The sequence below is a fragment of the Pinus tabuliformis genome, chromosome 3_2 (assembly GCF_031772625.1).
Source record: "Pinus tabuliformis cultivar Carrire ecotype Pingquan chromosome 3_2, CPIR1, whole genome shotgun sequence".
Taxonomy (NCBI): Eukaryota; Viridiplantae; Streptophyta; class Pinopsida; order Pinales; family Pinaceae; genus Pinus; species Pinus tabuliformis.
Window position 1 is genome coordinate 931292243 of NC_142302.1, and position 15905 is coordinate 931308147.

A 15905-nucleotide genomic window follows, 5' to 3' on the forward strand; every position below is an offset into this window, starting at 1 on the left:
CGGTTCATAATCATGTATTGCCGAGATTGAATATGTAAGATAATCACAATTTGCATGCACCAAAGTTGAGGAAGAAATGCCTTCAATGAGTTAGATAGTAAAAATCAGGTATGAACACTGAATGCTAGGGGATTTTCTGCAAACAATGCACGGCAGCAGGAAGTAGTACATGGGGTGAGAGAAGGAAACCTGTAGAATACCTTGTTTATGGCACATATTTGAAGGATGGAAGTTAGCTGACTGTTGGTACACTAACTATGTATTTTTCTGACCTCCAGACAGCAAATTTTATGGAGTAATCACAACAAAGATTAAGGTACGGTCTCCTGTGGCAGAACTCAGTAATTTATGTGACTGTTGCAGAAGTAAATCCAAGTAGAGGTCTGACAAAGGCAAGGAATACAAGGACAGTTGCACAAATTCCTAGAAGGCTGAGCTCTAACTTCAAGGGAGATAAGTACTTTGAAGTTTATTTTTTTTTGTGTAAAATATATCTCTGAGATTACAAATAAAATCCTTCTTTCACTGCTTTTCCCCTTGTGGGTTTTCCCAGGGTCATTAGACCAAATCACTGTGTAAAACTTCTGAGTGGGTGCTTGTATCTATCTTTCTCTCAAAACTTTCTACACTATGTCGGCTTTGCTTGTCCGAGCAGTGAAGATGAGTTGCAAACCAAAAACAATGACTTAAATGTCCCCCAATATAATCTACCTAAACAGTAAAAAGTTACAAAATCATAATTTTCCTAGACATGATCTTGCCTATACCACTAAGCAACAAGACCACATACATAAGATGGGTGCACAGCCAAAAGACACTAAGTGGCAATCATGCAAGGTAACTAGCTATCATGAATGGTTCCTAATGTGATAATCTTTTCAATTTATCTGCTCTTGGTTACAGTCATACCTGCAATCTCAATGGCTGCCATTACAGGATATCATTGTAAGTAGAAGGTGATGACCCACTTACATATAAAACAAAGGCATAATTTCTTAAATACCATATAACAGAAACAACTTAATCAAGTATTGATCTAGGAGTTACCTACATTGAATATACTCTTTTATTCCTATTGACCTAGTTCTGCAGTTATTTTTTCAACACTAACTAAAATTTTCATATTGTATCTTATGAGTTAATGAATGCCGTGTTGAAACAGTAATACTTGTTGCACCTAAAATTGATGTATGCTTCTAGTCCCACTGGCCTACTTTTATGGTCATTTGTCCAGACAATTATGAGATTATCCAATCCAGATTATCCAATCTAATGTCGGTTCAGTAACGTTATGTAGCAAAGTCCCATCCATGTAGTGTTGATTTATTACTACTTGGACCAAGAGATAAGCCTCTTATCACTCAACCTTCTATACAAAAGGGTCTTAAAAATAAAACAGAGAATGGGGCTCTATTTGGACACAAACTACCCAATTTTTAGCCACAGAAACATCAAAACTACCATGAAATGTCCTTTAGGGATTCTCAGTTGGAACCCATACAGGAATGGACTGATAAGATAAGATGAGCCTCTGCCTATATAATGTCCTACAAATGTTTGTGCAGAACGAGAAAAACGAAAAGAACTGAATCTTTGCCAGGATGAAAAAAAAAAAAAATCGTCAATAATTATTTTAAGGGAGGCTTGGTATGATCCTTCACAACCACTCTTTAAAAAAAACACTCAAGTCCGTGATCTTATCCTGGACTCAAGGTTGACAATTTTAATGATTTTTCACTTAACAAGATAATAATACTTTTACCAATGTGAAAATATCCCTGAAAATACCGTCCTCTTGCTTTTGTAATAGTTGGATTTTGAAAATTGAATGACAGAATGTCAAAGAATTCTCAACTCATCATTTGACTTCCTTATTGCTTATAGTTTCAGCTTTTCTCAGCCTATTTGATCTTTTTGCATGTTCGCCCATGTTGTCAAAGCTATCAAAAAGTTCCATTTTCTCCGTCAAAGACAATATCAGAGTTAAAGAAGTGTCAAGTGCGTATGGCTCCTATTATCAATACTATTATTTTAACAACGCACCCTTAAAAAGCCTTACAACAACCACACTCCATTTGTGCTAAAAACACTGGTTACTTGGCAGCAACCGCACACCCATCAACACCCAGACCCGTGCTAACTTAGAAGTGTGGAATGCTTAATAAACCTCACAAGATCACTAATTTGCAATTAGCACGACTGGTTTGATTTTCAAGCAGCTAGTTCCCCATTCTGAGATGCTTCATAACAGAATATCAATTCTCAATTATGCCCAAATCATTTAACGCATTGATTTACCTGCAGTCCATCCTCCGCCACCCCCCAGCCTCATGAATGCTACAGCAAGGAAAAAACATGGAAAAACATATCAATGGGAAACAACACTACTAAAACACATCCCAAAATACATATCAATGAAAAACAACACCACTAACACACATCCCAGAATAGGTTAAGTCAAGAACCAACTCCCACAGGTACAATGTCAAATAAGAACTTCCGGGCAGATGGAAGCAACCCATGCATCCATCAGAGGGTTGAGGTTGTGTAAATTTTCTTTATTTGCATAATAGAGATGGGTCAAAATGAAACACAGTTTTCAAAATTTAAAGAGGCACGTGTTTTTCCAAGTCACTGTTTTCTACAGTTAAATATACATCTGAGGCAAGTTGTAACCACTTTTAACTGCCTGCAGTCTCATGCACAGTTTTAAAAAATTTACCTACCTATGTCGGTTACTACGAGTGATAAGAATCCTCAATATAGGGCTCCTCCCACAGTTTTCATAGGCACAACACCTCTGCTATGGACTAGATTAAAGAATCAGGAAAACGCCCAACAGAACTAGCAGAAACAGAGGCTCGAGGTTTCACATACAAGAAACGGTTACAATGTATAAGAAAGTTATTCCATCTACGGTGTACAATACCTCCTTACTGACTACAGAAGCTAAGGTTAATTCCTCTCTTTTATCCCTCATTCTCTATCACAACTCTCTCTCAGTTCAGCCTACGTTTCAATTTATGAGTATAATAACCTCAAAAGATGCAATCATCAATAATTATACTTCAAGAAAATCTGTTATTCATCACCAAAAACACTAACATCACCAGTTGAATGAACTCAAGGAAAAATAGAAATGTCCAACATCGTTATTTATTTAATCTAAATTTGAATCTACTATGAATACTCGGTTCCCGCGCCATTAGCTTATTCGCGTAAAATAAAAAGGGCCCTCCCGATATCAACCACGCAGCGCAAACATAGAAATAAAATGCTGATAGATATCCTTTAGCTGTATCATATAAGCCCATCGTTCAAATATCAGCTAGAAAAGAAATGGATCACAACAAAAGTTTTAAAATACAAAAATAACATAAATCAAAACGACTTTCCATGTGACCAAATATTTGACAATGTCAACACTTATCACCAATATTTTGAACATCTTTAAGAAAACTTATTGGATTAGTTTTGAACAATCTAAAATATGCAAGTTGTTTATTTTATCATATCTCAATTCACGTCATTTTTTGTTAAGTGATAATTCTTCCCAAAGTCTAACAAAAATCCTTTAAAAACCATTGATTAGTGATTCTTTTTGCGACTTATCTTCATTCATTAGCACCTGTTACATCAATCTGTTTCAAAATAAAGGACCACTGAGTCATATAGAAAACGCTGCCAGAATTCTTGACGGAAAGAGACCCAGATAGGTGGGCAATGGACTGCAACTCCCCAAGCCCAATTGCGTGTGGGGAAGAGAGAAAATCCAATGGCGACTTTGAGGCCGTCGCCCGGAACTTCAACAGAAACTCGATCGAATGGTCTAAACAACGCCTTTTGATGAAAGGGAAACCAGATTAAATTTAACTGTTTGCATTATTAAATTTAATTTATTAAAAATGCGACAGGATTAAAGTACCACCAAGAACCCTATGGCGAAACAATATTTTAAAGATTTTGAACTGAACCCAAAAAAAACACTCAAATATGAATCAGTAAAAGCTTAACTACAAATAAATCTTGAGTCCGGCAGTTAACAGAGATTTACCACAGAATTATATTGCTCGCACCCATAATAATAAGTGTTAAAATTGTAAACTCCGACCAGGCCGAACCCTACGTCTGATTGAATAAATGAGGGTTTCCATGAGAAAGAACAAAAATAAAGATTCCCAAAGGGTTTCCATCTAACTCCACTCAAGAACGCCAATTATCGTATTCACTCGAAATATTTATACTAATGTAAATAACCACAACCAGTCATAAGAATAAATCGTGATCAGCAAAATATATTAAAACTTAAAAGTTAACCCTACAATCCATGTTGTCATACATATGGATCATAGTGTTATCAGCGAGAATCCTGTAATCTTTAAAGAAAATAAGTCAAGTTAAATATACACACAAAATAAAAAATTAGATGCCCATAGGCCATAAGGGTTGAGCCCTGCTCTGATACCATATGTAACAGTCGAAGAATAAATATGTAACAGTCAAAGAATAAGTATCTAATTAACTTTTCTAATTAACATTAATTTTAACTAAGAATAGTGCTTACGTGTCGTAGAAGTAGGCTTACCGCAACAAGGTTTTGGGGACGACTCTCCACCCAACCATAGGCTCAATTGTGCAACGTCTTGCTACAACTGGCCACCCCCGAGCCCTCAATCAACTTACTACTGCCAGTGCTCCTAAGTCTTAGTACACCATTCTCCCAAGAGAATGAAAGATCTCGGAATGATAGAATGCAAGAATGCCTCCCATCTTCCTCACCATCTATTAAATAGAACAACATTGGAAGGGGAACCACATGCACACACTCCATGTGTCTACATGCAACTTTCTTTTGATTTTTAGCTTTCTTGTTTTATTTCTTTACTTTTCTTTTGATTTTTAGCTTTCTTGTTTTATTTCTTTCTTTTTGATAGTTTTCTTGTTTTATTTCTATTTATTCTTATTTAGAGTTTTAGTATAGTTATTACTATTTTTATTTTTATTATTTTTATTTATTTTCTTGTATATTTTTAAATTCAATTATTATTTATGATTTATTATTTTTATTATTTATTATTTATTATTATATTATTATTTATTATGTATTATTAAGGGAAGGGATATTACACCCCACATGGGAGGACGAATATTTGAGGTGGTTGAATACTTCTTGGTTAAAGCAAAAGCTTCCGTCTCAATCATCTGAAGATCATGATCCAGGATTAGATTACGACAGTGACCGAAGTACGAAAGGACCTTGGTAGCATCTTACTTTTTGTTAGTGCATTTGTACTCGAGAATATTGGGTGGACACCGTCTCGGCTAAGCAATGTCGGACAAGGACCCTCAATAATTCTCATATGCTTTTAGTTCTATATATAGTGGATTTATGTGAGTAGTTAGGCATCGAGTGTGAGTGTGTGAGTGTAAGAGTGTTTGTATTCTAAGCTCTCAGAGACCAACACTAGAAAGCTCTACTCTTGAGGCTTAATTTGGTATGTAATATTTTGCTTGAATTAATACTGAAGCCTGCTGGGCCGCCTGTCTGAAGACAGTTTGTTCCAAGATCATCTCAAAGAAGGATATTGTAAAGCACATTGAGGAAGGGAAAGGGTCGCGTGTGTCCGTGTATATCTCGGGTTGATGTGAGGAAGTTCCGCTTCAGCACACCTTTCAGAGGTTCAAGTAAGTTACGGAGTCCATCATCCATCATCTTTTGTTAATTTTGGTGATACATGGACATTTCAATATTATTTTAAACTCATATCATAGTTATAAACTTAGGAATTATACACCATTATCAACAGTGTTACGTAGCAATATGATATCCATATTTTCATAAGTTATGGATTACGTGTTATCCATTTACATTTTGATGCCCGAATTAAATGTTTTATAAATCATTATATACATTTTTCTGAGGTTGATACCCTTCAAACCACTATTTCCATGAGAAATTTATGGAACTCTCGTATAGCCTTTTGGTTCTTAGCATCATCAAGAATTCAATGCATGTTCGAAATCTAGCCAATGGGATCAGACTTATTTTATGAAAGGTTGTGTTCGTTGCTTTAATATGTCCACCGGGTATTAACATGCTAATCAACAAACACAACACCCATGTGAATATTTATATGTATATGAAGCATATATAAAATACATTGAGGCATTTATCACCTTAGTCAAATATATAACTAGTTCTTAAACTACTACATCTTTAAACTCAGAAAAAATAACTATCTTTCTTGCAACAAAGATTAAAATAACACTTATGTTTGAAATTCCTCTATGAAGAATGATTATTATGAACTTAAGGTTAATCTATGACAACTATTGTGGACAACATTCATGTTGATGTTTCTAGATGTATGCACATTGCCTATGTAGAGGACACAAATATAAAGAAAAAAATAGTAGTAATGTAGCATCCATATCAGGAGCTCATTTCCTTAACAACAGGAAGCTATGTATGTCCATTTACTCAGTACAAAAACAATTGAAAAACATCAACACAAATGAATAATAGATATTACATAGGAAAATACTTATCTTGGATTCAAACAAAACATGGATTACAGAGTTGGAAACTGCACTATCCAGCCAATTGTATACAACTGCAGCCAAGCTACTTCCTTCTGTCACCCTAGATCTTACACAAGGAATCGAGATTCCTGCTACCTCCACCTTGAATTATATATATATATATATATATATATATATATATATATATATATATATATATATATATATATATATATATATCACAAAGATTCCATCCAATAATGGGAATCCATAATCCTCTGCCAGAATAATTAAAATGAGTGCAGGAGATTAAAGGGTTTTCCTTTACCAAGAATCTTCAGAATAATGCTCCACCCTAAGAAGTCAAGGGACTCTAGAGAAGCCCCTCTCCACCCTTGAGCTGCAGATCAATGAGAGATTATACCCACCTACTGGAGTCCCCTCTCATTCTCCCAATACTCAATTAAGATATCTGCATTTGAGACGAGCCAAAATCCCCTGTGCGTTGTTGTAGATGTCTATAAACATGGATCTTCGTCGAAGTATGTGTAGGCTTCCTCTCTTATTTCTTCTCTGTAGTGCTAAAATGCTAAATGTTGAAAAATGTTATGCGTTGTCCACTTGTCGTTTTTATTTTGTGGGAAATTTTGGCTACTCTATGAATATCCACTATGTGTTCTTGTGCTAGTCAATCTTGTTCTTCTACTGGCTTTTTCCTTTTTTTAGTCGATCTCTCCTTCTCGTCCATTGACCTTTACTATTTTATTTATTTTTATCTCACTGATCATGCAACCTTTTCCTGAACATCCTACACTTGCAATTAAATTTTGTCACATCTTATTTCCTTCTCCACTCTTATGTTTCCCTCCTCCATTAAATCCTTTGTGCTCCTTGTCTTTTTCACTTGTCGAAGAAATGATCTATCTCTAGATGATGTTTTCTAAATAGTGCATTGAGCACTAGAGTAGTATATTTTTGTTTTTCTCATATATATATATATATATATATATATATATATATATATATATATATATATATATATATGATTCTCTCTCTCTCTCTCTCTCTCTCTCTCTCTCTCTCTCTCTCTAATTGTGTGTGTGCATTTTATCAGTTTAATGCTATTTTATTAATTGACAGGGTCATTTCCACCAAGCTTATTACATAAAAAAAAAAAAAAAAAAAAAAAAAAAAAAAAAAAATCATAGATACTACAAAATATGGAAAATAAACAACCCTATCACCTTCAATTGTCATTTTATTTGTAGGAGATATGTTATTCATTTAGCCAGTTGCTAAATTCGATTGAATCAACAAACATAGTGAAATTTATTTAATATTCAGATGTGATCTACTTACCACAGATACATTACTAACGTTAATAAATGTTGCAAGGAATTGCACTAATAATAAACATATTAACTTAGTTTCATTAAAAAAATTGATTTCTCTTTAGACATATCATTTAATCTCATGAACCTTTTTCCTAGGTATTGAGATCATGTTCTTATAGAATCATTCTGACATTCTATTTTTCATAAGATCAAATTCTTGGACTTCTTCTATATATTTTTCCTATGGAATCACCCTTTTGAAAGAAATATCTCATCATCATCTCTTTAACTAAGGGATAAATTCCTCAATCAAAGGAATAATTGTTGCATGTCCTCACATAGACTTCATGTTTGATTTTCCTCAACTAATTAACTCAAGATGAATTAATTAATTATTTTACAAACAGCTGCTAAGATCAAATTCGAATTTTAATTCACAATTTTAGTTCAGGAACTAACTAAAATTGGAATGTATCCCGAAATGCTATTTATAGCAATGCTATTTTTAGCACTTCTATATTTAGCATTTCTTGTTGCTATTTTCAACAAATTGCACTAATAATAAACATATTAACTTAGTTTCATTAAAAAAATTGATTTCTCTTTAGACATATCATTTAATCTCATGAACCTTTTTCCTAGGTATTGAGATCATGTTCTTATAGAATCATTCTGACATTTTGTTTTTCATAAGATCAACTTCTTGGACTTCTTCTATATATTTTTCCTATGGAATCACCCTTTTGAAAGAAATATCTCTTCCTTTAAGCTAATCTTTACTTTCTTTGAGCCTACCAAACACCATTATTTCTTACTCTCCTCTCGTGAACTAACCTAAATTCCTTCCCCTTTTCCCTTTTAACCTTCACAAGTTTCGAAATTTGTTCAACTTTCAATCCTCCAATGATCTTAACATAACAATAGATCATATTCTTTTATTGGCTTTACATGTTTTCTTCCTCAGTAGCTCCTCAAATTTTCACTTTGTTGTCATATGCCTAACTTCTTGTCTTCCTACACAAAAAACTTTATGTTTCCCACATACACAGTGATTTTATGCCTACTTTATCTATTCTTTCCCTTCTTACCATTATTCCTACTTCACTTCTACACACTCAATACCTATAAAATCTATATTTTCATGTACATATAGGTAATGCTATATAAATGTGAATATATCAATAATCACGTATATGTGAATCACTTATATGTGTTTTATATATGTCTATCATGGGGACAGAGAAAAACAACATTATCAATACAACTTATTTGTGTTTTTCCTATTGGGCATGCATTAGATTTGTTATTGTGTGTTTATTAATATGTTTTCATTCACAAAAATGTGTGTTTTACGTGTCTCAACTCATTTTGCATATGCATGATTAGGTTATTTCATAGTTTTGTAATAATGTTATCATCCATATATACAATTTCATGGATACTCTACTCATGGTAGCATTTATATTCCTTCTTTAATGCATTTTTTATTCCTTAGTCACATATAACTATCAAGGATATGGAGAACATTGGTTTTTACCAAACATGGGTGGCTCCTATTAATTTTTAATGTAATTAAATTAATAAAATTATTTGTATTTTAGGAATCATGTGTGACTCATGGCTTTTGTTTGAATAATTAATTAAATTCACCTTAATTAATTAGTTTGACATTTTAGATGTGAGATTCATGGTTTTTTTAAGTATCATTATTTATATTAAAATCTCATTAATAAACAACTTTATTGACCAAAAACCACTTCTTTTAAAATTAACATATATTCCATATTTCAAATATAATATCAATATACATTATATTTGATTTCTAAATCCAAAAAAATAAATAAGCTTTAGAATTATTTCATAAATGTATTTACTTTTATTTTATTACTAAAAGATACATCCTTCCTACTCAGAAAAGGAAGTTTTTAGAAAAACATACATTGTCTATCTACCTTCAAGTGGGACCCATTAAAATCAACTTTGCACTTTGTTGCAATGTGCCTAACTTCTTGTCCTCCTACACAAAAACTTTTCTATTTCACACATACACACTTATTTATCCCCACTTTATCTATTCTTTCTCTTCTTACCTCTATTCCTACTTCACTTCTAGACACTAATTACCTATAACATCTACATTTTCATGTACATGTAGATAATCCTTCATAAATATTAATATATCCCTAATCACCTATACGTGAATCACTTATATGTGTTTTTTATAGGTCATCTCCTTAATCACATGTATTTGCATCACTTATATGCTTTTTATATATGTCTATCACTAGAGAAAAACAACATTCTCAATTCATTTTGGATATACATGATTAGGTTATTTCCTAGTTTTATAATAGTGTTATCATCTATTTACACACTTATACTCATATTAGCACATTGGTTATTACGAAACATGTGCCCTTCTTATAAATTTTTCTAATTAAGACTATTAATTAAATTAATTCTATTTTATAATCATGTGTGACTCATGGTGCTTCAATAGTTCATTAAAGTCCTATTAATTAATTAAACTAGTTTAATGGAGTCCTTTTGAATGTGGGATTCATGGTTTTATTAAGTATTATTATTTGTATTAAATCTTATACCCAATATCATTTTCTAATACCCAATATCATTTTCTAATATAACTCATATATTGACTATTTTTTTGGCCTTGCAGAAAGTTGTTGGGCCAGATACAAAATGGAAGATTGTTGACCCTATTGCCACAGAAATTGCTTGACTGCACTGGCCAAGGAAACGATTGCAACGGAGGGAACATTATCGATGCCTTCAACTATGTCAAAAATAGAGGGGAAGGCATAGCTGAAGAATTTTTCTATACTTACAAGGGTGTGAAGGGAGATTGCAAAGAAGGAGAGGTACAATAATAAAGCTTAATGATACATACTAAGATGGATTTGTGCATTAAGATAGTTAGATCCTATTGAGATGGAGTTTAAATGGGTTAGGATTTGTATAGTTAGATTCCGTTGAGATGGAGTTTAAATGGGTTAGGATTTGGATTGGTTTTATAATTTCTAATTATTTTAAATTTTGAAGTGGTTTTGGAATTATTAGAATCATTTCATGTTATTTTGTTCATGGTTTATATGAGAGGTTTTCACAACTAACCATATTTGATACTCAGAATATTAAATTGTATAGACTCTATATAATTAGGCAAACAAAATATTTTGGAAATTTTGTTAAAAAATTACTAAAAACATAATTAGTTTTTATAAATAACAATATATTATTTATAATAATAACGTCATCTAATTTGTAAGACAATTAAATCATTGTTTTGTTTTGTTTTGATATAGCTTCCTCGGGGACCAACTATTAGGGGTGTTCAACATGTCTCTCCTATTGAAGACACTCTCAAACAACCAGTATCTAGTCGACCTATAGCTGTAGCTGTAAAGTTTGACAATAGAGCTATTCGAAGTTATAGGAGTGTAAGTGGTTATGATTCCTTATATTTTCATTTTTGAGAAAAAATAAGAAAGAGATGAATAATCTAGCAAGTGTAACTAACAAAATTTTGTTTGTTTGTTGCGCAGGGAGTATATAATAGTAAATGCGGCAAAGAACTTGACCATTTAGTTGTAGTGGTTGGATATGGAAAGGAAAAAAAGTTTTGTCTCCCACAAAAATATTGGATAATAAAAAACTCTTGGGGAACCACATGGGGAGAAAATGGATACATGAGAATTAAACAAGACTTTAAAATGCAGTATTACCTTGATAAGCATGTACCCATACAATTAATGCATCGGCATTGAATTAGATGTTGATCACATTATCAAATAATGATAGCAATTGGCTTGACAAAAGTTTGGAAAATTACTATACAATAGTGTGAAAATTTACCCTTTATTTTATTAAGCATAGGTAAAATAAATTCTTAATTTATTTTGTAGAAGTTTAATACTTCACCTATATTATTGTATTGCATTATTGGTAATATGTTAAAATAATTTTAATTAGAAATTTTGTTGTGTTTTTGTGAATTTTAAACAGAAGTATGAAAATAATAAAATGATGAAAATTATTTATGTCAGTTCTAAATTTAGATTTATTTTCAAAAACAAATTAATTTAGCTATATATTTCATTTATGTATTTTTTTGTTATTTTGTTTTATTTTCAATTCATATATATATATATATATATATATATATATATATATATATATATATATATAGATATATATATGACAAATAACTTGCTATTGCCCTTAGAGGTGCTCTTAACAACATGTAATGTTTAACATTTAACATTTGAGTCCTATTGAGAAATCAATCTAATTATTATTATATATAAACAAGATATAAATTTAAAATATGAAGAGGTTTGCGAACACTCAAAACAAAGGTATACTAAATACATAAAAATATATCAAATAGGATAAGAAATCAACAGCTAATTGCCCCTAGAGGGGCTCTACAGCCTAGTATAGGTGTATATCTCACATAAAAACGTAAACATAAATGTAAATGTAAATGTAAATGTAGATGTAAATGTAATTTTTAACATTTAACATTTGTGATGTAATGTCTCCCCTATTTAAAAATCAATCTAATTATTAGTATGTATAAACACAATATAAATTAAAAATATAAAGAGGTTTTGCGAACACTCAAAAAAGATCTATGGTAAATAAATAAAATATAAATAAACTAGAGGTATGGTAAATAAATAAAACCTCCTTTTATATTTTATATTTACAAAAACTCAAAAAATATGTTTTATTTAGGTCAAGCCTTTGGGCCAAATACCATGGAACAAATAATTATTAATACCATAGGCCAAATACCATATTTATAAAAGAGGTATGGTAAATAAATAAATATAAAGGAGGTATAAAGAGGTATGCTAAATAAATAAAAATATATCAATTAGGATTAGAAATCAACATATAATTATATATCAAGTCTAAACTCAAAAAATATGTTTTATTTAGGTGAACCCTATGGGCCAAATACCATGGGACAAATAATTAATAATACCATGGGCCAAATACCAAATATAAAAGAGGTATGGTAAATAAATAAATATAAAATTGTATAAAGAGGCATAATAAATAAATAAAACCTCTTTATACTTACTAACGATCAAAGAATACGTTTTATTGAGGTGACGTCTATGGCCAAATACCATGGGCCAAATTATTATTAATACCATATAGAAAAAACATTATTAACCCTGATATTAATATTAATATTAAATATATTATTATTAAATATAATATTCATATTAATATATTATAATATTAATATTATTAAATTTAATAGCTTTGTATTAATGCAATATTAAATTTGTTATAGTATAATATATATTAAAATACCATGATATATATTAACTCTAGATATATATGGGAGGGAAGAACAAAGACATAGAGTGATAGAGGTGGAGAGATAGTGGGAGTGACAAGGGAGAGATGGAGAAATAGTGTGTATGTTTGGAGGTGAGAGAAGGAGACAAAGAAGGAGAGGTGGAGTGAATGGGGGAGAGAAGGAGAGAGGAGAGAGGGAAGGATATAGTAACAGAGTTGAAGGCTGAAGAGAGAGAAAGAGATAGAGAGATAGGATGTGAGAGAGTGGATGTTAGAGAGTGGAGAGAGGGAGGGAGAGAGATGGATTTGGAGGGGGAGAGAGGGAGGTAAGAATAAATAAATACAAAGAGAAAGGTGGAGAGAGAGAGGGAGTGATAAGAAAAATGCATAGAAAGGGAGAGAGGAAAACAAGAGGTAAGAGAGGTAGAAGTGGGGAAGAGGGAGAGAATGGGAAGAGAGAGAGAGAGGGAGGGAGAGGAGGAGGGAGGGATAGATAGATAGATTGGAGAAAGAGCATGTATGTTTTGGGGGTGATATAGAGAGACAAAGGGATATAGAGATATATATGGAAAGTGAAGAGAGGGAAGCAGAGAGAGATGGAGAGAGAGAGGGAGGGACAAAGTGATTGATAGATATCAAGTGAGAGACCACATGTGTTGGGGGGGTTGAGATAGAGAGACAAAGAACGAGAGATGGAGGAAGATATATATATATATATGTGTGTGTGTGTGTGTGTGTGTGTGTGTGTGGAGGGAGAAGAGAGGGAAGAATATTTATTGCACTACATGCATTGATTTTAGTTTATATGGTGATTTCTAATCCTATTTCATTGCTTGCACTAGATGCATTGATTTTAGTGTAGATGTTGATTTCTAATGATATTTGATTGCTTGCACTAGATGCATTGATTTCAATGTAGATGATTTCTAATCCTATTTGATTGCTTTGACTAAATGCATTGATTTCAGTGTAGATGGTGATTTCTAATCCTATTTCATTGTTTTCACTATATGCATTGATTTCAATCTAGATGTTGATTTATAATCCTATTTCATTACTTGCACTAGATGCATTGATTTAAATGTAGAAGATTTCCATTCCTATTTTATTGCTTGCACTAAATTCATTGATTTTAGTGTAGATGGTGATTTCTAGTCCTATTTCATTGCTTTCACTATATGCATTGATTTCAGTCTAGATGTTTATTTATAATCCTATTTCGTTACTTGCACTAGATGCATATTTTTCAGTGAAGATGTTGGTTTATAAACCTATTTTCTGACTTGCACAAGATGCATTATTTTGAGTGTAAATTTAGATTTTTAATCATATTTCATTTCTTGTATTGCATGCATTGACTTCAGTGTAAATGTTGTTTCTAATCTTATTTATTTTCTTGCATTAGAAGCATTGATTTCAATGTAGATGTTGATTTTTGATTTGATCTAATTGGATGTATGATGGTACATTAATTTTAAACTGATCCGATTATATTGTGCATTGATTTCAGTGTAAGCATAAAATATTATTGACAATGTACATTGATTTTTGTGTCATAGTAATTCAACCTATTAATATTCGAGATAAAGAGAGACAAGGTATGATGTTTACTAATAATATCTTGAGCTAAATATTTAAATGGTTTATGATTTTACCTATCCTTTTCATATAATCGATATGAAAAGACGACAAAAGTAACAAGGGTGACAATAAAAATAGTAGAAGAAAATAGTTTGAGGTTAATCACCTATTTGTAATTTACTATATTCTTATTATTCACATTTTCTATCATTCAACACTATTACATTGTCACTTTACATTCAAAATTTTAGTTTCATCATTTTTCATCATTAAAGTTATTCACAATATTTATCATCTCAACAAACTAAGGTAACTAAGAAAATTTAAAATTAAAATGACTAGATTAATCTGAGACATATTTATCATATTTAAAATATTATATTAATATTAGATGATTTTACATATTATTGATAAAATCAATCATCTGTTCATTAGATTTTATTTGGCCTCACATGACTGAAACCAGCCTAGATCCATGTTAACTCTGGATCTATCAAGCGCCAAGAGGGATAAAATCTCTCGAGGTGAAAACCTTTCCTCAAGTTTTGCACTCAAAAAAGAGTTTTGCACCTCAAGAGATTTGATTCCTCTTGTTGCTTGTTATATAACAAGCCTATGGGCCGAATACGATGGACCGAATTATTATTAATACCATGCAAAAGAACATTATTAACCCTATTATTATTATTATTATTATTATTATTATTAAATTTAATAACTTTACATTAATACAATATTAAATTTGTCATATTATAATATATATATATATATAGATATATAGATATATATCTATATATATATATATATATATATATATATATATATATATATATATATATATATATATATATATATATATATATATAAACTTTAGATATATATGGGAGGTAAGAACAATGACATATTGTGATAGAGGTGGAGAAATAGGGGGACTCACAAGGGAGAGATGGCGATAAATTGAAGGAGAGGCGAGGAAAGGAATGAGGAGAGAGAGAGGAGGGGAGAGGAGTGAGAGAGGTAGAGAAGGGTAAGAGAGGGAGAGGGAGACTTAAAGCTGGAAGTGGGAGAGAGAGAAGGAGGGAGGGAGAAGGAGAGAGGGAGGGAGATAGTCAGAGGATTAGAAGGAAGAGG